Below are 23,689 nucleotides of genomic sequence, written 5' to 3'. Positions count from 1 at the left end.
TGTGTGCAGTCTTGAATTTTCTAGCAGTCACATTACAAAAGTGAAAAGAAGAGGGTAAAATTAATTTTAGCAATATACTTTACTCAACCCAGTATATCTGCAACATTATCACTTCCTCATTTAATCAATAGACGTGTATTAATGAGGTTTTTTCACATGAAGTATTTCGAATATGGCATGCATTTTACACCTACAGCCTATCTCAACTCTAATACTAAATTTCCATAAAACACACTTATTTGTACTTAGATTTCATAAAATCCGAGTTGTAAAGTTACACCTACCCACTCTGTTCCAAACATACTTAATATTTCCTCAGGTGCATTCACCAAACTTTAAGTGTTTGATGTTCTCCTGCAGGTACTGTGTTGCACAGAGTAGCTGCAAGACTTTTAAAATCTTTCCTTTCACCCAAATCTTCTGATGCTGCAAATGAGCTTAGAGCAACTGAATATTTCAGGAAGATATATATGAACGTTTTGCAAATCACCTAAGCCTTTGAGATCTTACCTAGAAGCTCTAGTTAATGGAGATATCAAAGTAGCTCAGCCGGGCTTCTAAAGATCTTTAGAGGAAGGCGTGAAGCTTGATGCAATGGAAAAATAACAAAAAGCAAAAGCATTCGACTAAGGCAGGCAGAAAGGTGTCTGGCAGTGTCCTGTAAATATATCTGTGAAAGTTTTAAAACACTTATTTTATTGTGAAATCTTTTTATAATGTTAAAGTAGCCTTCAAGGTTAGTTTTAAATGGTGACATAAGTTTTCGTTTTTGTTTGTTTGATCTTGTTTCCAAATACATTATCTTAGAAAATTCACTAATTACCATGTGCTCCAATGTAAACCTAGTTACCATCAGAAGTTAAGAATTCTGGCCAGGCATGATGGCTCACGCTTATAATCCCAGCACTTTGAGAGGCTGTGTGTACTAGTCCGTTTTCATACTGCTGATAAAGACATACCAGAGACTGGGTAATTTACAAAGAAAAAGAGGTTTAGTAGACTCACAGTTCCATATGGCTGGGGATGCCTCACAATCATGGCAGAAGGTAAAAGGCACGTCTTACATGGCAGCAGGCAAGATAGAATTGAGAGCTAAGTGAAAGGGGAAACCCCATATAAAAACATCAGATCTCATGAGACTTATTCACTACCACAAGAACAGTATGGGAGAAACTGCCCTCATGATTCAATTATCTCCCACAGGGTCCCTCCTACAACATGTGGAAATTATGGGAGCTACGATTCAAGATGAGGTTTGGGCCGGGACACAGACAATCCATATCACCAAGGCAAGTGGATCACTTGAGGAGTTTGAGACCAGCCTGGCCAGCATGGCGAAACCCCGTCTTTACTAAAAATACAAAAATTGCCTGGGCATGGTGGTACACAGCTGTCATCCCAGCTACTCAGGAGCCTGAGGCAGAAGAATCACTTGAACCCGAGAAGTAGAGGTTGCAGTGAGCTGAGACAGTGAGCTGAGATTGCACCACTGCACTCCAGCCTGGGTGAAGAGCAAGACTCTGTCTCAAAAAAAAATAAAAATAAAAAAATAAAAAATAAAAGAAAAAGAAAGAATTCTTATTAGTAAAGTAAATGTGGTTCAAGGTTAAAGCTCACTGCCCACCCCTGCCTCTGGCCCAAACACATACATAGGGACCTGTGTGGCTTCAGAGCAAAAAACCTCTAACAAAGGCCAGCAGCAGAAGTGTTTGGACAATGTTGTACGCAGTGTCAGAGTTCAGCAGTTGGAAAGATTGTTTCTTTGCCATCAAATATTTTAAATTTCTGGCAGGGGTGGAGGGAGAGGTGGAGAAGCAAGGAGTCATTCCCTGCTTCTCCTTTCTGCCTGGTAAATTCTGGCAGGGTGAGCCTGGAAAGCACTCAGCCTGTACCCTGTACCTGCACTGAACATGAGCCAATGTGTGGGGTCTAGAATGGGAGTGAAGGCAGAGGAGGTGATGGGTGGGGCAAATCCAGGCTCCTTCCTGGCTGCAGCAACATCCGGGCTTACCCCTCTACCTCCTACATCTTTTGTGCTCAAGGTTCACTTCCCTTTAGTGACTATTTAGCAGATCTCTTATCTTCAGAGTCTTATGACACATTCCAGGAAACACTGGCCTTTCATGCCATCCACCTCTTGCGACATTTTAGACTAGTTCTCAGAGCATGATGTCTGCTGTCCTATCTCCCCTTCCTCTAACTCACCATTTTCAACTTTTTTTTTTTTTATCTTGAGCTCACATTGTGTTTAACATTAACATTTAGACAAAGAGAAACGTTTCAGCTTTTTGACTGCAGTTATCAGGGTTTTGAACACAAGTCAGTTAAACTTAGTAATCATTTATGGAACACCTGCCCTATGCTAGGAGCCTCAGTAGGTGCTCTGGTGTCAGATGTACCACATAACACTCAGGTGGGGGAAAAACAAACTTAACACTCAGGTGGGGTAAAAACAAACTAGAAAATGCTGGCCTTTCTTCCACGTACAAACTGGGTGACATAAATATTTAAATGGCCAGATATTCCTAAAAGACAAATTGGTAACAGAGTATATATAAATTTTTCTTTGTTCTCAAAAGTCATGCTGGTGATCTATTTGCATTCTGATCCTATTACACCCCAAGTGGACATTTTATAAAAACAAAGCCAAGAATAAATGGAAATCACAAAAAATCTTGCCAGCTCTTTGCTTCAGATCTCTGGCTACTCATCTTACAGTGATGACTTGGGCCAAGGCTTCCTTCTGAGACATTTTATTAAATGTGTTCAGTAATTCACTTTTGCCCCATTAGAAGCATGGATCCTGAGATTTAATCTATCTTACTCATAGAGAATATTTGACCATTAAATACCTAAAAGTGATCTAGGTAGAAGAAAACAGGAACCATTGAAAATACAACATGAACATAATTTCACATTAAATCTGAGATGGATTTGGGTGGGTATTTGGGAGGTCGGGAGTGGCTGGTGCCAAAGAAAGAAAGGGAAAAAAGAAGAAAAAGGATGGTTTCTAACCTCCTGGTTAGAAACAAAAACCCTGGAAGGGAGGGACACATATCCATCTAACCAGCTTCTGTCTGTGCCATCTCTATCACCCGTTTCTAAATTCTCCTCTCCAAAATATTCATGCCTACTTTTGGTGTGAGACTTGTGTAAGAAGGTTATTTTTACCATTTTATTTTTACTCTGTGAGAAGGTTATTTTACCTTGTGTGACTGACACAACAGCTGTCAGTGTTCTGGAAGAGGCAGACGCCTTCCGTGACAAGTTAAATGGCCACCTCTGGCCATCTAATCCACAGTCCTTTCCTGACAAGGAAACATCACAGGTAGCTAACAAGGTGATCAGAGTAGGAGTTGAATAACAGTAAGAAAGAATTGGAGACAGTGTAGGGGGATGGAATTGACTTGTAAGACTTAAAGATATAGATGCAAAAGAAGAGAATCTTTTGCAATGGAGAACACAGACATAGTATGCTCCTGAGAGAAACACAGCTGAAGAGGAATTATAAATGATTGACTAGAATACCATAATGATGTGAAGCAGCCCTGGCAGGCAGCATGGAAAGAAGGAAAGGAACCGTAGCAGCATTGTAGGAAAAAAAAAAAAAGGATTCCAAAATAGGTTCCAATATGGCTCTCAGGGTCTGATGTGGCTCCTTTCCTAGCTGTGTGATCCTGGAGAAATCATTTAGCCTCTCTGAAATTCATTCAGCTTCAATATTTTCATCCACAAAATAAGAATACTAGCTGGGATAATCTTTCAGCTACCTTCAACTCTAAAATTATTATCTTCCTTTTACCTTTTATGATTCTAAAATCTTGGGAGGAAGAGTTGGGAAAGTATTTACTAAAATCTAAAACTAAACAGCTTCAATTTTCACCAGTGATCATTTACACAGTACAGGAGGGCAAGAGGGAGGGTGTCTGCATTGAGTTAGTTTTGTTGATGCAATGAACAGTGCGGGGGGCAGGGGAGCAGGTAGGATATTCCTTCCTTCCACTATCTTTAAAAATAATAACAATACTACCTTATAGTTTTATTCCGTGTTATTCTTTTAGAAATTCTTGCAAATCCATTGCCGTCTTTGATATTTATAGCAATTAGGTGAAATGGGCAAGAAAGTTTTTTCGTTTTTGTTTTTGTTTCACCAATGACAAATTCAGAGAGTTTAAATGAGTTTCTTGGGGTTGTAGAGCTGGTTAATGATAGGGCTGGGACTAGATTTTTGGTCTCTAGAACACTGGGGTTGGCTATTTGCTTTTGGGTACCTTTTGGAACAGTCTTCCCAGCAGTATCCAGAAACATGAGGAAGCTGCCTGGTTGTCACAATCCCAAATGACCTCAAAAAGAGGATGCAGCTTCTCAGATTGGACTGTATTTGTCTTTGGTCAACTCATAACTATCTTTTGGTAAGAGCCTCCAAAATAGGGTATAAACACCCTGGAGGTACACAAGGTGATGCATTAGGGTGCAGAGGAAAAATACTAAGAAAATTGCTATTTGCATTCATTTTTCATCTTTTTAAATCTATTTTTTGTGTTTTATGTTACATAATATATTAGCATAAAGTATCAGAAGAGGCAGTACATGAAGATAACTTATAAATGGGGTATATGTTGTACTGATTTAATCCATGATCAAAACTATTTCAAGACTATGTTGTAGAAAATTGAGGGAAAGGCCTGAAGGATGAATCATATGGCTGTTAACAGGAGTCTTCTCTTGCTCTTATCCCCTAAGATGACTCGGGGAAAATGGGAAAGGTTGTGGAAAAGACCAGGTTCAATCAGAATCTTGAAGAACATCCAGAGAAGTAGATGAGCAAATGGAACAGCTCTGACCAAATTAGGGCGGCCGGTCACATGCTTCCCACCAACACAAAGGTCTCTTTGTTTTCTGCACACACACTGCAGTTCTTTGTCAATTATAATCAACGATTCCATTCAGCTCTTCTTGCCACCACTTCTCTCCTGTCTTTCTAGTCTGCTGGGCAATAAATGTAAGGTAAAACTTCACAAGACCTTTAAAAGATAAGGTTGAAAGAGAAAAATACATCCTAATCAATGAACCTACCCAGAAGAAATAACTGGGGGATTATTCATAACTTACAACTTAGTTGCCAACTAATTTTTGGTGTTGAAGATCATTGTACTATACTGGGTAAGTTTACAAAACAGAAAAGGAATAATGGTGAGGAGAAAAATTATTACCTCTTGTCTATGGACTCCAGGAAGTGCACCCAAGATTATTAAGTTATTAACACAGAGACAAAGAAGGAGTGGTAATGAAATATCAGATAAGTAAGTACTCTTTCTACAATGGCAAGTAGAAAGTCATCTCTCAGGGTTAATATTTGGGACTTTTCAAGGAAAGAGAGAGCTGTAGAAGGGGTAAAAGGTTTCCTTACACATACAAATATTATAGGGCAAAAGGAGCCAACCTAAGGATTTTGCTCACAGTATGCCTGTGTCATTAAACCACTTTCTTTACTTGCAATTGTTGGCAGACATCAAAGCCACTGGATCACTGTTATGATATTTCATAACAGCACAGACCATAGGCGTCGTCTCATGCAATTCTGGTGTGCCTAACACAGTCCTGCCAGGAAGGCATCTGAAGGCTTCCAAGCATGAGCTTTCTGAATTTTGAGTGTGGTACTGTGGAAAGTGCTGGATTTGAGGGGTGAAGGGAGGGCAAGGTCTTTGGTTTCTTGTTCCACTTCTGTCACTTAATTCCTTGGGTGGACTTCTTAATCTCATTTTATAGAGCAAATTCATTATAGAGAAAATTATGAGAAAGTTTCTTTCTCATCTGTGGCATTTATTTATTCATCAAACATTATTGTATTTCCTATGTTTCAACACAATATTAAATGCCAGAAATACTAGTGTTTAAAAAATACTTTTTCTCAGAGGGCACACAGTCGAAATAAAGAGATAAGACACATACAATTATGGTTAACTCAGTATAGAGCAATATATGAATGAAGACAAACAAGTGATATCTTAGTAAATGCTATTAAACGTCTTAAAGGAAAAGAAAAAGTTATCTTGTAGTGCAAAAAAAAAAAAAAAAAACCCACAAAGTTATCATCGTTTCCCTCTGGCATCCTCTTCCGCTTTGCTTTGTTCTGGCACCCATCTTTGCTGGATCCCATTGGCGTACAGATGAGAAGAGTAGAAAAGAGCACACAGCTTAAAATCACAGAACTGTGACTTCTACTTTTTTCTCTATTCTAGAGTGTGCCTGCAGCATGCATTCATTACTGCATCTGATGGAAGCACAAAGGGAGAGACAAAGATGCAGAGAACAATGGTAAACAATTGGTGAAATGTGTTGGCAAATTGAGTCCAATGCTGTCTGTAACAAATGGCAGCTATTTTGTGTGTGTGTCATCTAAATAAAAATAAGGTGGATTAACAAACAACTGTATCTGGCTGAGGGAAGACTGCCGCCATTTTCTTAATAAATCAGTTATTGTGTGATTTATAATAAACTATTTGGACTACTTTCCTACCACGTATTTCCAGTAGACGGATTTAGAAAGCTAATTTTAAGGCCAGGCATGGTGGCTTATGCCTGTAATCGCAGCACTTTGGGAGGCTGAGGCAGTTGGATCGCTTGAGGTCAGGAGTTTGAGACCAGCCTGGCCAACATGGTGAAACCCCATCTCTACTAAAAATACAAAAATTAGCTGGAAATCACTTGAACCTGGGAGGTGGAGGTTGCAGTGAGCTGAGATCATGCCATTGCACTCCAGCCTGGGAGATAGAGCAAGACTCAGTTTCAAAAATAATTAATAGTAATAATAATAATAATAATAATAATAACAAAGGAAAGCTATTTTTTTTTTTTTGAGATGGATTCTCACTCTGTCACCCAGGCTGGAGTGCAGTGGCACTATCTCAGCTCACTGCAACCTCTGCCTCCCAGGTTCAAATGATTCTCCTGCCTCAGCCTCCTGAGTAGCTGGGATTACAGGCATCCAACACCATGCCCGGCTAATTTTTGTATTTTGTATTGTTGGTCAGGCTGGTCTTGAATTCCTGACCTCGTGATATGCCCGACTTGGCCTCCCAAAGTGCTGGGATTACAGGCGTGAGCCACCGAGTCTGGCCAAGGAAAACTAATATGAACAATCACTATGGTAACACTATTTTCTAACTAAAATATCCTGATACATGGTTTAATAAAACCCACTTTTCTCTGGCCTTCAACTCTGTCTATACACAGTATCCTCTAAAAGTCTAAGGGTTAAAACCTACCTGGTGAATTACATAACTGAAAAGACCAAAACTTTCTAAAACGTATAATATCTAAAAATCTAAGACATGGAGTATTATTCTTATCACTCTTTGTATTTTTTAATTTAATGTAGCCTAAATCAATTAGAATTCTGATAATTTGAAAAGAAATGTGAATCAGTCGATTATTGTTATGTTTTGTTGTTTGTTTCTGATTGTATACATGTATGAAATTTTCATTATTACCTCCTTTCTTTTCCTTCATTTCTGGATTGGATTCATTTATTAAATTTCTGTTCTTTTAATGGTTGTTTTCAAAAGCTTAGCCTACAAACTTAACTATAAAATCTTATCAAAGCCCGAGTTTATTAAATATCTTTACCCTTCTCCCAAATCAAGCAACAAACTAGCTACTAAACAACTTCTATTTACTACCCTCCATTTTTCTTCTATTATTACTATAATTAATATTAGTTACCAAAATCTTCTTAATAGTAGTTAAATACAATAACTGTTCTACAAAATATAGTGCTATAAAAGTTTCTCCAAAACTTAGTTGCATAAGAAATCAGTATTTTGTTCACGGATTCTGTGGGTTAAGAATTTAAGCAGAGCATTTTAGAAAGTTTTGTGGGTCAGTGCATGCGTGTATCTGTGTGTGTTTAATATTTGTGGGTACATAGTAGGTGTATTTATTTATGGAGTATATGAGATATTTTTATACAGGCACACAATGCATTTATCCTTTTTTTGTGTGTTACAAACAGTCCAATTATACTCTTTTAGTTACTTTAAAATGTACAATAAATTATTGTTGACTATTGTCACCCTGTTGTGTTATCAAATACTAGATCTTCATTCTATCTAACTGATTTTTGTACTCACTAACAATCCCTACTCTCCCCTGCCTCCACCACCCCACTATTCTTTCCAGCCTCTGGTAACCATCATTCTACTCCCTATCTCCGTGAGTTCAATTGTTTTAATTATTTAGCTCCCACAAATGAGTGAGAACATGCAAAGTTTGTTTTTCTGTGCCTGGTTTATTACACTTAACATAATGACCTCCAGATCCATCCATGTTGTTGCAAATGACAGGATATCACTCTTTTTTATGGCTGAATAGTACTCCATTGTATATATGTACCACATTTTCTCTATCCATTCATCTGTTGATGGACACTTAGGTTACTTCCAAATATTAGTTATTGTGAATAGTACTGCAGTAAACATGGGAGGGCAGATATCTCTGCAGTATACTAATTTCCTTTCTTTTAAGTATATACCTATCAGTGGGAGTGCTGAATCGTATGATAGTTCTAATTTTAGTTTCTTGAGGAAACTCCAAACCGTTCTGTATAGTGGTTGTACTAATTCCCACCAACAGTGTGCAAGGGTTCCCTTTTCTGCACATTCTCGCCAGCATTTGTTATTGCCTGTCTTGGATAAAAGCCATTTTAACTGGGGTAAGATAATATCTCATTGTAGTTCAATTTGCATTTTTTCTGATGACCATTGATATTATATATTCTGGTTATTAATCCTTTGTCCCTGGATACTTTGAAAATATTTTCTCCCATTCTGTGGGTTGTCTCTTCACTTTGTTGATTGTTTCCTGTCCTGTGCAAAAGTTTTTAATTTGATGTGATCACATTTGTCCATTTTTGCTTTGGTTGCCTGTGCTTTTGGGGTACTACTCAAGAAATATTTGCCCAGCCCAACACCCTGGAGAGTTTCTCAATGTTTTCTTTTAGTAGTTTCATAATTTGAGGTCTTAGATATAAGTCTGTAATCCATTTTGATTTGCTTTACGCATGTAGTGAGAGATAGGGTTCTAGTTTTATTTTTCTGCATATGGATATCCAGTTTTCCCAGCACAATTTATTGAAGAGACTGTCCTTTTCTGAATATCTGTTCTTGGCACATTTGTTGAAAATGAGTTCGCTGTAGATGTACAAATTTTTTTCTGCATCGTCTGTTCTGTTCCATTGGTCTATGTGTCTGTTCTTATGCCAGTACCATGCCACTTGGGTTACTGTAGCTCTGTAGTATCATTTCAGTCAGGTAATGTGATTCCTCTAGTTTTGTTCTTTTTCTCTGGATAGCATTGGCTGTTCTGGGTCTTTTGTGGTTCCATATGAATTTGAGGATTGTTTTTGCTATTTCTGTGAAGAATGTCATTGGTATTTTGATTGAGGTTTCATTGAATCTGTAGATTGCTTTGGGTAGTATGGGTATTCTAAGTAGGGAGAGTTTATCTCTGTCCCACATTTTATAAGGTCTCCTGGGAATGTGGCCATTGGCTGAGGGCCTCAGTTTCTCTTTTTGTATTTTTTTCCCATGTAGTTTCTCTGTGTAGGCTACCTTGGGCTTCCTCAGAGCATGATGGCTAGGTTCTCAAGGCAAATGTACCAAGAATGAGACAGGCAAACAGAAGCCGTATTGCCTTAGCCTTGAAATTCATACAGTACCACTTTCATAGTGTCCTACTCATTAGAGCAGTTCCATAGTCTCCCAAAGTTCAAAGTTGGAGAAAATAGACTCAATCTCTTGATGGGTATGTGACAAGGTTCTACAATAGCTTAGACTGAAAATGTTGCTGTGATGGAATTGGTAAAAACTACTTTAAAGTTCATATGGAACCAAAAAAGAGCCTGCATTGCCAAGTCAATCCTAAGCCAAAAGAACAAAGCTGGAGGCATCACGCTACCTGTCTTCAAACCATATTACAAGGCTACAGTAACCAAAACAGCATGATACTGGTACCAAAACAGAGATATAGACCAATGGAACAGAACAGAGGCCTCAGAAATATTGCTGCATATCTACAACTATCTGATCTTTGGCAAACCTGACAAAAACAAGAAATGGGGAAAGGATTCCCTATTTAATAAATAGTGCTGGGAAAACTGGCTAGCCACACGTAGAAAGCTGAAACTGGATCCCTTCCTTACACCTTATACAAAAATTAATTCAAGATGGATTAAAGACTTAAATGTTAGACCTAAAACCATAAAAACCCTAGAAGAAAACCTAGACAATACCATTCAGGACATAGGCATGGGTAAGGACTTCATGTCTCAAACACCAAAAGCAACAGCAACAAAAACCAAAATTGACAAATGGGATCTAATTAAACTAAAGAGCTTCTGCACAGCAAAAGAAACTACCATCAGAGTGAACAGGCAACCTAGAGAATGGAAGAAAATTTTTGCATCCTACGCATCTGACGAAGGGCTAATATCCAGAATCTACAATGAACTCAAACAAATTTACAAGAAAAAAACAAACAAACCCATCAAAAAGTCGGTGAAGGATACGAACAGACACTTCTCAAAAGAAGACATTTATGCAGTCAAAAGACACATGAAAAAATGCTCATCATCACTGGCCATCAGAGAAATGCAAATCAAAAACACAATGAGATACCGTCTCACACCAGTTAGAATGGCAATCATTAAAAAGTCAGGAAACAACAGGTGCTAGAGAGGATGTGGAGAAATAGGAACACTTTTACACTGTTGGTAGGACTGTAAACTAGTTCAACCATTGTAGAAGTCAGTGTGGCGATTCCTCGGGGATCTAGAACTAGAAATGCCATTTGACCCAGCAATCCCATTACTGGGTATATACCCAAAGGATTATAAATCATGCTGCTATAAAGATACATGCACACGTATGTTTATTGCGGCACTATTCACAATAGCAAAGACTTGGAACCAACCCAAATGTCCATCAATGATAGACTGGATTAAGAAAACGTGGAGGTGAAGCCAAGATGGCCGAATAGGAACAGCTTCAGTCTACAGCTCCCAGCGTGAGTGACGCAGAAGACGGGTGATTTCTGCATTTCCATCTGAGGTACCAGTTCATCTCACTAGGGAGTGCCAGACAGTGGGTGCAGGACAGTGGGTGCAGGAGAGTGGACACAGCGCACCGTGTGTGAGCCGAAGCAGGGTAAGGCATTGCCTCACTCCGGAAGTGCAAGGGATCAGGGAGTTCCCTTTCCTAGTCAAAGAAAGGGGTGACAGACAGCACCTGGAAAATCGGGTCACTCCCACCCGAATACTGCGCTTTTCTGACGGGCTTAAAAAACAGCGCACCAGGAGATCATATCCCGCACATGGCTCGGAGGGTCCTACACCCACGGAGTCTCGCTGATTGCTAGCACAGCGGTCTGAGATCAAACTGCAAGGCAGCAGCGAGGCTGGGGGAGGGGCGTCCGCCATTGCCCAGGCTTGATTAGGTAAACAAAGCAGCCAGGAAGCTCCAACTGGGTGGAGCCCACCACAGCTCAAGGAGGCCTGCCTGCCTCTGTAGGCTCCACCTCTGGGGGCAGGGCACAGACAAACAAAAAGACAGCAGAAACCTCTGCAGACTTAAATGTCCCTGTCTGACAGCTTTGAAGAGAGCAGTGGTTCTCCCAGCATGCAGCTGGAGATCTGAGAACGGGCAGACTGCCTCCTCAAGTGGGTCCCTGACCCCTGAACCCTGAGCAGCCTAACTGGGAAGCACCCCCCAGTAGGGGCAGACTGACACCTCACACAGCCGGGTACTCCTCTGAGACAAAACTTCCAGAGGAACGATCAGACAGCAGCATTCACGGTTCACGAAAATCCACTGTTGTGCAGACACCGCTGCTGATACCCAGGCAAACAGGGTCTGGAGTGGACCTCCAGCAAACTCCAACAGACCTGCAGCTGAGGGTCCTGTCTGTTACAAGGAAAACTAACAAACAGAAAGGACATCCACACCAAAAACCCATCTGTACATCACCATCATCAAAGACCAAAAGTAGATAAAACCACAAAGATGGGGAGAAAACAGAGCAGAAAAACTGGAAACTCCAAAAAGCAGAGTGCCTCTCCTCCTCCAAAGGAACGCAGCTCCTCACGAGCAATGGAACAAAGCTAGACGTAGAATGACTTTGACGAGTTGAGAGAAGAAGGCTTCAGACAATCAAACTACTCCAAACTACAGGAAGAAATTCAAACCAAAGGCAAAGAAGTTGAAAACTTTGAAAAAACTTTAGACGAATGTATAACTAGAATAACCAATACAGAGAAGTGCTTAAAGGAGCTGATGGGGCTGAAAGCCAAGGCTCGAGAACTACGTGAAGAATGCAGAAGCCACAGGAGCCAATGCGATCAACTGGAAGAAAGGGTATCAGTGATGGAAGATGAAATCAATGAAATGAAGCGAGAAGGGAAGTTTAGAGAAAAAATAAAAAGAAACAAAGAAAGCCTCCAAGAAATACGGGACTATGTGAAAAGACCAAATCTACATCTGATTGGTGTACCTCAAAGTGAAGGGGAGAATGGAACCAAGTTGGAAAACACTCTGCAGGATATTATCCAGGAGAACTTCCCCAATCTAGCAAGGCAGGCCAACATTCAGATACAGGAAATACAGAGAATGCCACAAAGCTATTCCTCGAGAAGAGCAACTCCAAGACACATAATTGTCAGATTCACCAAAGCTGAAATGAAGGAAAAAATGTTAAGGGCAGCCAGAGAGAAAGGTCAGGTTACCCACAAAGGGAAGCCCATCAGACTAACGGCAGATATCTCGGCAGAAACTCTACAAGCCAGAAGAGAGAGGGGGCCAATATTCAACATTCTTAAAGAAAAGAATTTTCAACCCAGAATTTCATATCCAGCCAAACTAAGCTTCATAAGTGAAGGAGAAATAAAATCCTTTACAGACAAGCAAATGCTGAGAGATTTTGTCACCACCAGGCCTGCCCTAAAAGAGCTCCTGAAGGAAGCACTAAACAAGGAAAGGAACAACTGGTACCAGCCACTGCAAAAACATGCCCAATTGTAAAGACCATCGAGGCTAGGAAGAAACTGCATCAACTAACGAGCAAAATAACCAGCTGACATCATAATGACAGGATCAAATTCACACATAACAATATTAACTTTAAATGTAAATGGACTAAATGCTCCAATTAAAAGACACAGACTGGAAAACTGGATAAAGAGTCAAGACCCATCAGTGTGCTGTATTCAGGAAGCCCACCTCACGTGAAGAGACACACATAGGCTCAAAATAAAGGGATGGAGGAAGATCTACCAAGCAAATGGAAAACAAAAAAAGGCAGGGGTTGCAATCCTAGTCTCTGATAAAACAGACTTTAAACCGACAAACATCAAAAGAGACAAAGAAGGCCATTACTTAATGGTAAAGGGATCAATTCAACAAGAAGAGCTAACTATCCTAAATATATATGCACCCAATACAGGAGCATCCAGATTCATAAAGCCAGTCCTGAGGGACCTACAAAGAGACTTAGACTCCCACACAATAATAATGGGAGACTTTAACACCCCACTGTCAACATTAGACAGATCAATGAGACAGAAAGTTAATAAGGATACCCAGGAATTGAACTCAGCTCTGCAACAAGCAGACCTAATAGACATCTACAGAACTCTCCACCCCAAATCAACAGAATATACATTTTTTTCAGCACCACACCACACCTATTCCAAAATTGCCTACATAGTAGGAAGTAAAGCTCTCCTCAGCAAATGTAAAAGATCAGAAATAATAACAAACTGTCTCTCAGACCACAGTACAATCAAACTAGAACTCAGCATTAAGAAACTCACTCAAAACTGCTCAACTACATGGAAACTGAACAACCTGCTCCTGAATGACTACTGGGTACATAACAAGATGAAGGCAGAAATAAAGATGTCCTTTGAAACCAATGAGAACAAAGACACAACATACCAGAATCTCTGGGACACATTCAAAGCAGTGTGTAGAGGGAAATTTATAGCACTAAATGCCCACAAGAGAAAGCAAGAAAGATCTAAAATTGACACCCTAACATCACAATTAAAAGAACTAGAAAAGCAAGAGCAAACACATTCAAAAGCTAGCAGAAGGCAAGAAATAACTAAAATCAGAGCAGAACTGAAGGAAATAGAGACACAAAAAAACCTTCAAAAAATTAATGAATCCAGGAGCTGGTTTTTTGAAAAGATCAACAAAATTGATAGACCGCTAGCAAGACTAATAAAGAAGAAAAGAGAGAAGAATCAAATAGATGCAATAAAAAATGATAAAGGGGATATCACCACTGATCCCACAGAAATACAAACTACCATCAGAGAATACTACAAACACCTCTACACAAATAAACTAGAAAATCTAGAAGAAACAGATAAATTCCTCGACACATACACTCTCCCCAGACTAAACCAGGAAGAAGTTGACTCTCTGAATAGACCAATAACAGGCTCTGAACTTGTGGCAATGATCAATAGTTTACCAACCAAAAAGAGTCCAGGACCAGATGGATTCACAGCCGAATTCTACCACAGGTATAAGGAGGAACTGGTACCATTCCTTCTGAAACTATTCCAGTCAATAGAAAAAGAGGGAATCCTCCCTAACTCATTTGATGAGGCCAGCATCATCCTGATACCAAAGCCAGGCAGAGACACAACCGAAAAAGAGAATTTTAGACCAATATCCTTGCTGAACATTGATGCAAATATCCTCCATAAAATACTGGCAAACCAAATCCAGCAGCACATCAAAAAGCTTATCCACCATGATCAAGTGGGCTTCATCCCTGGGATGCAAGGCTGGTTCAATATACACAAATCAATACATGTAATCCAGCATATAAACAGAGCCAAAGACAAAAACCACATGATTATCTCAATAGATGCAGAAAAGGCCTTTGACAAAATTCAACAACCCTTCGTGCTAAACACTCTCAATAAATTAGGTATTGATGGGACATATCTCAAAATAATAAAAGCTATCTATGACAAACCCACAGCTGATATCATACTGAATGGGCAAAGACTGGAAGCATTCCCTTTGAAAACTGGCACAAGACAGGGATGCCCTATCTCACCACTCCTATTCAACATAGTGTTGGAAGTTCTGGCCAGGGCAGTTAGGCAGGAAAAGGAAATAAATGGTATTCAATTAGGAAATTAGGAAGTCAAATTGTCCCTGTTTGCAGACGACATGATTGTATATCTAGAAAACCCCATTGTCTCAGCCCAAAATCTCCTTAAGCTGATAAGCAACTTCAGCAAAGTCTCAGGATACAAAATCAATGTACAAAAATCTCAGGCATTCTTATAGACCAATAACAGAAAAACAGAGAGCCAAATCATGAGTGAACTCCCATTCACAATTGCTTCAAAGAGAATAAAATACCTAGGAATCCAACTTACAAGGGATGTGAAGGACCTCTTCAAGGAGAGCTACAAAGCACTGCTCAATGAAATAAAAGAGGACACAAACAAATGGAAGAACATTCCATGCTCATGAGTAGGAAGAATCAATATCATGAAAATGGCCATATTGCCCAAGGTAATTCATAGATTCAATGCCACCCCAATCAAGTTACCAATGACTTTCTTCAAAGAATTGGAAAAAACTACTTTAAAGTTCATATGTAACCAAAAAAGAGCCCACATTGCCAAATCAATCCTAAGCCAAAAGAACAAAGCTGGAGGCACCATGCTACCTGACTTCAAACTATACTACAAGGCTACAGTAACGAAAACAGCATGGTACTGCTACCAAAACAGAGACATAGATCAATGGAACAGAACAGAGCCCTCAGAAATAACACCGCATATCTACAACTATCTTATCTTTGAGAAACCTGAGAAAAACAAGCAATGCGGAAAGAATTCTCTATTTAATAAATGGTGCTGGGAAAACTGGCTAGCCATAAGTAGAATGCTGAAACTGGATCCCTTCCTTACACCTTATACAAAAATTAATTCAAGATGGATTAAAGACTTAAACGTTAGACCTAAAACCATAAAAACCCTAGAAGAAAACCTAGGCAATACCATTCAGGACACAGGCATGGGCAAGGACTTCATGTCTAAAACACCAAAATCAATGTCAACAAAAGCCAAAATTGACGAATGGGATCTAAATAAACTAAAGAGCTTCTGTACAGCAAAAGAAACTACCATCAGAGTGAACAGGCAACCTACAAAACGGGAGAAAATTTTCGCAACCTACTCATCTGACAAAGGGCTAATATCCAGAATCTACAATGAACTCAAACAAATTTACAAGAAAAAAACAACCCCATCAAAAAGTGGGCAAAGGACATGTACAGACACTTCTCAAAAGAAGACATTTATGCAGCCAAAAAACACATGAAAAAATGCTCACCATCACTGGCCATCAGAGAAATGCAAATCAAAATCACAATGAGATACCATCTCACACCAGTTAGAATGGCAATCATTAAAAAGTTAAGAAACAACAGGTGCCTGAGGGGATGTGGAGAAATAGGAACACTTTTACACTGTTGGTGGGACTGTAAACTAGTTCAACCCTTGTGGAAGTCAGTGTGGCGATTCCTCAGGGATCTAGAACTAGAAATACCATTTGACCCAGCCATCCCATTACTGGGTATATACCCAAAGGACTATAAATTATGCTGCTATAAAGACACATGCACACGTATGTTTATTGCGGCACTATTCACAATAGCAAAGACTTGGAACCAACCCAAATGTCCATCAATGATAGACTGGATTAAGAAAATGTGGCACATATACACCATGGAATACTATGCAGCCATAAAAAATGATGAGTTCATGTCCTTTGTAGGGACATGGATGAAATTGGAAATCATCATTCTCAGTAAACTATCGCAAGGACAAAAAACCAAACACCGCATATTCTCACTCATAGGTGGGAATTGAACAATGAGAACACATGGACACAGGAAGGGGAACATCACACTCTGGGGTGGGGGGAGGGGGGACGGATAGCTTTAGGAGATATACCTAATGCTAAATGACGAGTTAATGGGTGCAGCACACCAGCATGGCACATGTATACATATATAACTAACCTGCACATTGTGCACATGTACCCTAAAACTTAAAAGTATAATAATAATAAAATAAAAAATAAAAAAATAAAAAAAAAAATGTGGCACATATACACCATGGAATACTATGCAGCCATAAAAAATGATGAGTTCATGTCCTTTGTAGGGACATGGATGAAGCTGGAAACTATCTTTCTCAGCAAACTATCGCAAGGACAAACATCCAAACACCGCATGTTCTCACTCATAGGTGGGAATTGAACAATGAGAACACATGGATAAAGGAAGGGGAACATCACACACCTGGGCCTGTTGTGGGGTGGGGGGAGAGGGGAGGGATAGCATTAGAAGATATACCTAATGTTAAATGACGAGTTAATGGGTGCAGCACACCAACATGGCACATATATACATATGTAACAAACCTGCACGTTGTGCACATGTACCCTAAAACTTAAAGTATATTAAAAAAAAAAAGAAAAAAAGGAAAATGTTGGTGTGATGCTACTGGACAAATACAATCTGTCACACTAGCATACTTTACTCATTTCCACAATTGCCCTTATTGTTCGTGTCTCAAGCTTTTCCTCTGGATTTCCTTTTCTTCAAGAAGCATGTCAATTAGTGGTTATCAGCAATGGTTACGAATGATAAAGCATTTTAAATGTTATGTCTTACACCTGAATAATAGCTTAGCTTATCATAGAATTTACATTGGCAGTTATTTTTATCATCAACATCAAAAATATTCCATTGATTTTAAACATCTACTATTGTTGATAGAAGTCTACTTTTATTCTAATTGTCATCCAGTCTTCATTTTATACTTGATGTATAAAATATCAATTGAATTTTAAGATCTGGATTTAATTCTTCCTACACAGTGCATTTTAAGTCTAAGAAATAATGTATTTATTTAATTCTGGACAGTTTATTTTTATTTTTTGTTTTTTAGTATTGCTTCTCTCTCATTCCTTCTCTTCTCTCCCCTTGGGGCTCCTGTTGTATATTATAAAACCCTCACAACTTATCCTATACATTTCTCAACTGCTCTGGTACATTTTTAATGAATTTTTCTCTCTGTATTGTGTCCCAGATCAATTTCTTAGCACTGCTTTTAACTTACTAATTCTCTGTTTGATTGTTTTTGTTTAGTATTTGAGGGAGGAGGTATTCTTCCTTTCATTATCACTTTAAGCTTCCTCAATGCACTAATTTTAAACTAAATTTCAGATTGTTGTAGTGTTTTAGTCTTTAGGTAAACTTATCTCCCAGTTGCTGATTTTGTTAGCATTTGTCTTTATCTTATGTGTAGGATTTTTGTTTGAAGACTCATTTTGAGTGGCAGTATATATTTTTTTCCTTCTTTTGAAAAACCATCCTGCCCTGTCTACTAGTTTCGTAGTCACTTCTACCTTTCCTCAGGATCCAGAATTTATATCGGGCTTTCTATTGGATACCCAGGTCACGTGTGCTCAAAAATATTGAAAACATTACCTATCTAGGCCTTGAGCTAGTAAACAGTTTTGCTTAACTTTTAGCATTGAGATTCTATTTCTCCCTCTCGTCTCTCTAGGCACTTAGCTTTATAGATGCTGTAGCCCAAGACAACAGTAGCAGTTTTATTTCACCCTTGTGTACATTTGAGGCCCACCTATTCCGCCCTCTGACTTCAGGAAGTAGCCAGGCTCCAGCCTCCTATCTCCCAGGCTTAACAATAGGCAATTTTAGTTCTCATCTCCCCACAGGCATCAAGACCCTTAGTGCCCTCTGCTAGTTCCTAGATTCACAGCCCCAAACATCCCCAGCTCAATGCCTCTCAACTTTAGCTCAGCTATTCTAATACTTCTGGTCCATGAAAATGTCTCATATTTTTAAATCATAACTATGTTTTCAAAATTTTTTATCATTGTTACATGTTTACAATATTTGGAATGACAAAATTACGAATCTATAATTCTATCCTGACTGGAAACATGAGTTTACCTTTAATGCTCTATCTTCTTAATTCATTAAGCAGTCACCAGAGATAACACAAGTAAATATTAAGGCAAAAAAGAAAAGATGAGGATCATGTAAGCAGTGTAAACCCAACATCTCAGTTATTTTTATTCTATCCCTACTCTCTCATAATAGCTGAAGAAGAACAAGATTGCATAGCATTCTTTACATTAATTGTAGAATTATGTAATTCATGTGTCATATACTAAATTCCCAAGAAGAGCCCAATGACACAATGAGAATTCATGTCTCTCTAGTTCTCCACTAGGGAAACATTCACGTTGGTGCTAAGTACTTTCTTGTATTACAAACGCTTTTAATCCTTATAATGTATTTTGGGATTTTCTATTTCTAAATTTTTTCTGTTACAAATTATATAAGCCGAGTAGGTAAAATGGCAGAGACTGAGTCAATTCTTTCGGTTTAGATAGGTTTATTTTCTCAATGCAAGAGATACTGAATATTCAGATTTCTTCTTTATTTCTTCTGAACTCAAAGGTCTAAACCAAAAATAAAATTCTAAGCCCCTCAACAACTGAATGGACTCCTCTTCTCATCCAAGGGGATTCCAAAAAACAGGAAAAACTAGTTCAGGCCGTGACATAAGATGGGGGTCGGACATGCCTTATTGTACTCTCTCCATTGGGGAATTTAAACACAACTGACCAGCATTAAAATTAAAATAGAAATTCTTAGACTGATGGAACAGACTCTTTGTAGCAATGAGATACCAACTCCAACCTGACTCTGAGTCCCCATCTCAAAGGTCCCCAGTGCAATGGCTCTGGTGTAACATCACATGACAGATAAAGAAGGAAATCAAAATATTTTACCTCAAAATATGTTTCTTTGCCCTATTCTTAAATGACCCTGCAAAATTGTCCTTTGTGGGGAAAATTTGCATCTGTAAAGCATTTCTATTAACTAGATCTTTCCCCTTCCAGGCCCTCCCAATCCTGAAGAAATTAACTAGAGTCTAGCACTTTTTAAAGGTCTAAATAGAAAACATTTGCATCTATTGTCTCTTATGGTGACCACCTATGGGACTTCCTATGTATAATAAGAACCTTGGTCTCCATAACACTTTATCTTAACCCAGACACTCCTTTCTATTAATTCCAGATCCTTAGGTAATAACTTAACTCTTTCAACCAATTGTCAATCAGAAAATCCTTGAATCCACCTATGACTTGAAGCCCCCATCCTCTTCTGCTTCGAGTTGTCCCACCTTTCAAATACCTCACATGTATTGAATAATGCCTTATGTTCCCCTAAAATGTATAAGATCAAGCTGTAATCCAACCACCTTGGGTATGTGTCCTCAAGACCTCTTGAGACTGTGCCTCGGGCCATGGTCACTCATATTTGGCTCAGAATAAACCTCTGTAAATATTTCACAGTTTGACTGTTTTCATTGACAATGGAAAGCTAGTATACACATTTTTTGCTTGGTAGGAAAATAAAGTTTTGTTTTTTTCTGTTTTTTAAGCAATATATAAATGTAATTTTAAAAATCAAACAGTAAAATAGATTACAGATTGAAAACTAAATCTCTCTCCCACCCTAGACAGCTAGTTCCTCTCCTTATAGGCCATATTTCCTTACCTTGCTTTTCCACTTTAATATATTTAGAGGGTTTTCTATATCAACATATATAAATCAACCCTCTTATTTTTAATAGCTGTAGATCATTCTGTTTTACAAGTGTACTGTAATTTATTTCATCTGTCTCTTATTTATAAGACTTTAAGATTCTTATAAATTAGGTATAAGATACTTTATTTCTAGACTTTTGCTACTACAAACCATAATGCAACAAATATCCTTGTAGATAAAATTTTGCTCACATATGCACATTTATTGAGAAGTACTAAGCCAAACTGCCCTTTGTTGAGGCTGTACTGAAATAAATCTTTTAAAACAAATGCATCGTTTTCCTAAACTGGAAACATTAAAAATTTGGCACTATTGCCTAAATCTACAACCAATTCTATTTCCACTTTCTTCAAGTTTGTAACAACCATATTTGTGCATGTGGGACTCAGGTCTGCATCTGGATTTTGAGGTAATATTTAAAAGATTTTAAAAAGATAATTTATATTAAGTATTTTCTGAACAACTTATTTTATTAAAAAAATAAAATCTTGGTCAAGTATACACAATTTGATTGTATGGGAGATGATCAGAATTGGGATTAACCTTCTAAATATATTTGCCCCATAGTTTTGATGGTTGGCCAATCTCTGGCCTCCTTATCCATTCTTATGTTTATATATTTTAGAACTTCCAATATTTTCTTCAGACTACTGGAGTTACTTGACACAAAATGTTTTTCCCTTCTGATGCAGCTCAGAATGGCTGTATTGCACACAGTCCTCTTCTGAGGACCCATTCCTGAAAGAAAGCAGGCCATGCTGGTCTCAGTATTTGCATGGAAGGTGAGCACTGACTTCAAGCCTGGGTGAGGTGTGCCAGTGCCCTGAGAAGATGCCTGAATCAGCACCTCTGTGACAGCACTGCCCCAATCTGGTCGTCACTCAGGAAGCCTGAATGTAGGACTTCAAGAAGAGAGTCAGCAGGAGTGGCAAAATCTCTGGCAACAAAGAGGGTGAACAAGTCGCTGAGTATTGGAGGAGTAACCAACATATATCTTATGCTAGGAGAGTTCAGGTCATGGGGCCGGTGCTGTGGCATCTTATGAACAACTCTCTGGTCCTTGTGGCCTGGCTGGGGAGCTCATAGGGTGGTCTCTTATTCTCTCCTAATATGCTCAATAGGTAAATTAACTTAAGCATAAATGTGTTCCTGCAACCTGAAGGGAACTGGCTCAGTACCCTTAGCAAACAGGAAAACATTTAATCACTCAACAGACAGCAATTAAGTGCCTGGACGTGCAGGGTGTTGGAGACCCATAAGTGAATAATTCATGTGTCATGTACTAACTGCCCAAGGAGAGTCCAATGACATGATGAAAGTCCACATCTAACTAGATCTCCTTCAGAGAAATATTCACTTTGGTACTTGCAAATGTTTTTAATGCTTATAATATACTTAAAAATTTTCTATTTCTAAGTTCTTCCTGTTACATATTATACAAAACAAGTAGGTAAAATGGCAGACAATGTCCCTAATCTCATGGAACTTACAATCTTATGAAAATGGGAATAATTTTTTTAAAAATTTAAGAAAAATTCTAAATAGTGCCAAGTGCTTATAGATAATTATTAGAAGGTGGTAATGAGACAGTAACTGGGTGACTACCTGAGATTAGTGAATCAGGTAAATCTCTATGAAGAGGTAACACCTAAACTGAGACCCAAATGACAAGAGGGATCCATTTGAGAATTAAGGGAAGTGTATTCTAGAAAAAGAGACCAGATATCAGAAAAGCCCTAAGGTAGGAATGTTTATGTTGAAGAAACAGACAGTTGGGTAAAGGGGAAGATCTTATGACAGGAGGTTGAAAAACAGTCTGGGACTGATTTTATAGGGCTTTGCATATACCAGTAGGGATATACTACTTGGTGAGAAGCTATGTGACATTTATAAGCAGAGGCTGATGTGGTATGATTTATGTTTTCAAAAGCTCATTCCTCACTCAAAAGTGCATGGAGACCTGGGGAGACAATCATGGGAAGAGCAGGTAGATCAGTTGTGAAGCTACCACAATAGTCCAGGTGCAAAATGATGGTGCCTTAGGTGAAGGTGGCTGCAGTGTGGGAAGAGAAACATTTGGAATCTAGGATATGCTTTGTAGGGAGAATCCTTAAGACTTGTTGCTGAATTGACTGTTGGGAGATGAATTGTAAATTTTCTGAAAGGATCAAGGGAAAATACACACTGAAGTCTGATTTTTCCTGGACGCTTTAAACCAAAGAATGTCACTTTCTTTTTTATTGAATCACTACATCCCATTGAGAAACAGGTGGAAACACACTGAACCCATTGTTAAGCAGTATTCTCCTAGACTTGGCTTTCTGAAGCAACAAGGAAAGATTAGAATATGTACAATGCATTTTAGATTAGAAAGCACTTTATCTTATATGCCAGGTGTCTGAATGTATCTATCCCATGTGCCTTATATCTCATTGAGTCTAAAACGGTAGATGTGAGAGTGGTAAGGGCAGAGAGTTTGTTCCTGTAAGTCTAGGAGAAATTTAGGGGCATTTCCATAGGTAAGATAATATGAGTTCTTCTATCAGCCTCTATTTCACCATTTTGTACTTTACTGGGTTGTCTGTGCTCTCTCGTCCTGTGTCCTATGAGAACTGCCTGAAGACAAAGCTCGGGTGCATTTTATTCACCATGAGTATATGTATGCGGTGTTGCTAAATGAGTGAGTGTTTGAGTGAATGAGTGAGTGAGTGAATGAATCCTGAGTAGCTAGTCCTTGGTCAATTCTTTCCTTTGAACAATACAAGTTCTCTAACCTCAACTCTTCTTCTTTGTTCTGAGATTGGCCTTTTGCCCCAAATAACTTTTCAGCTATTGGCTCTAGATCTCAGTTTCTGCATGTTCATTCTCAGTCTGAGCCTCCCCTTAATTACTGCACTTTTTCCTGCTTCCATCATGGTGGATGTCCATATAGGATAGACAT

The 23,689-nt window shown here is 38.8% G+C and overlaps 1 long non-coding RNA gene across 2 annotated transcripts in view; it reads left to right on the top strand.

Annotated features, from left to right (window-relative positions):
* The window catches only part of LOC107974716 (uncharacterized), a 319,154-nt gene that overhangs the window by 279,358 nt on the left and 16,107 nt on the right, over positions 1–23,689 (top strand). The window contains exon 1 of one of the 2 annotated variants that reach the window (XR_010157221.1): positions 6,241–6,318. The exons of the other annotated variant lie outside the window; for it this stretch is intronic. This is a non-coding gene — a long non-coding RNA (uncharacterized LOC107974716). Of the gene's footprint in view, positions 1–6,240; positions 6,319–23,689 lie in introns of those variants that run through there. 2 annotated transcript variants of the gene reach the window in all.

This window comes from Pan troglodytes, chromosome 4 (assembly GCF_028858775.2).
Source record: "Pan troglodytes isolate AG18354 chromosome 4, NHGRI_mPanTro3-v2.0_pri, whole genome shotgun sequence".
Lineage (NCBI taxonomy): Eukaryota > Metazoa > Chordata > Mammalia > Primates > Hominidae > Pan > Pan troglodytes.
This window is presented reverse-complemented; position numbering and strand designations above follow the sequence as displayed.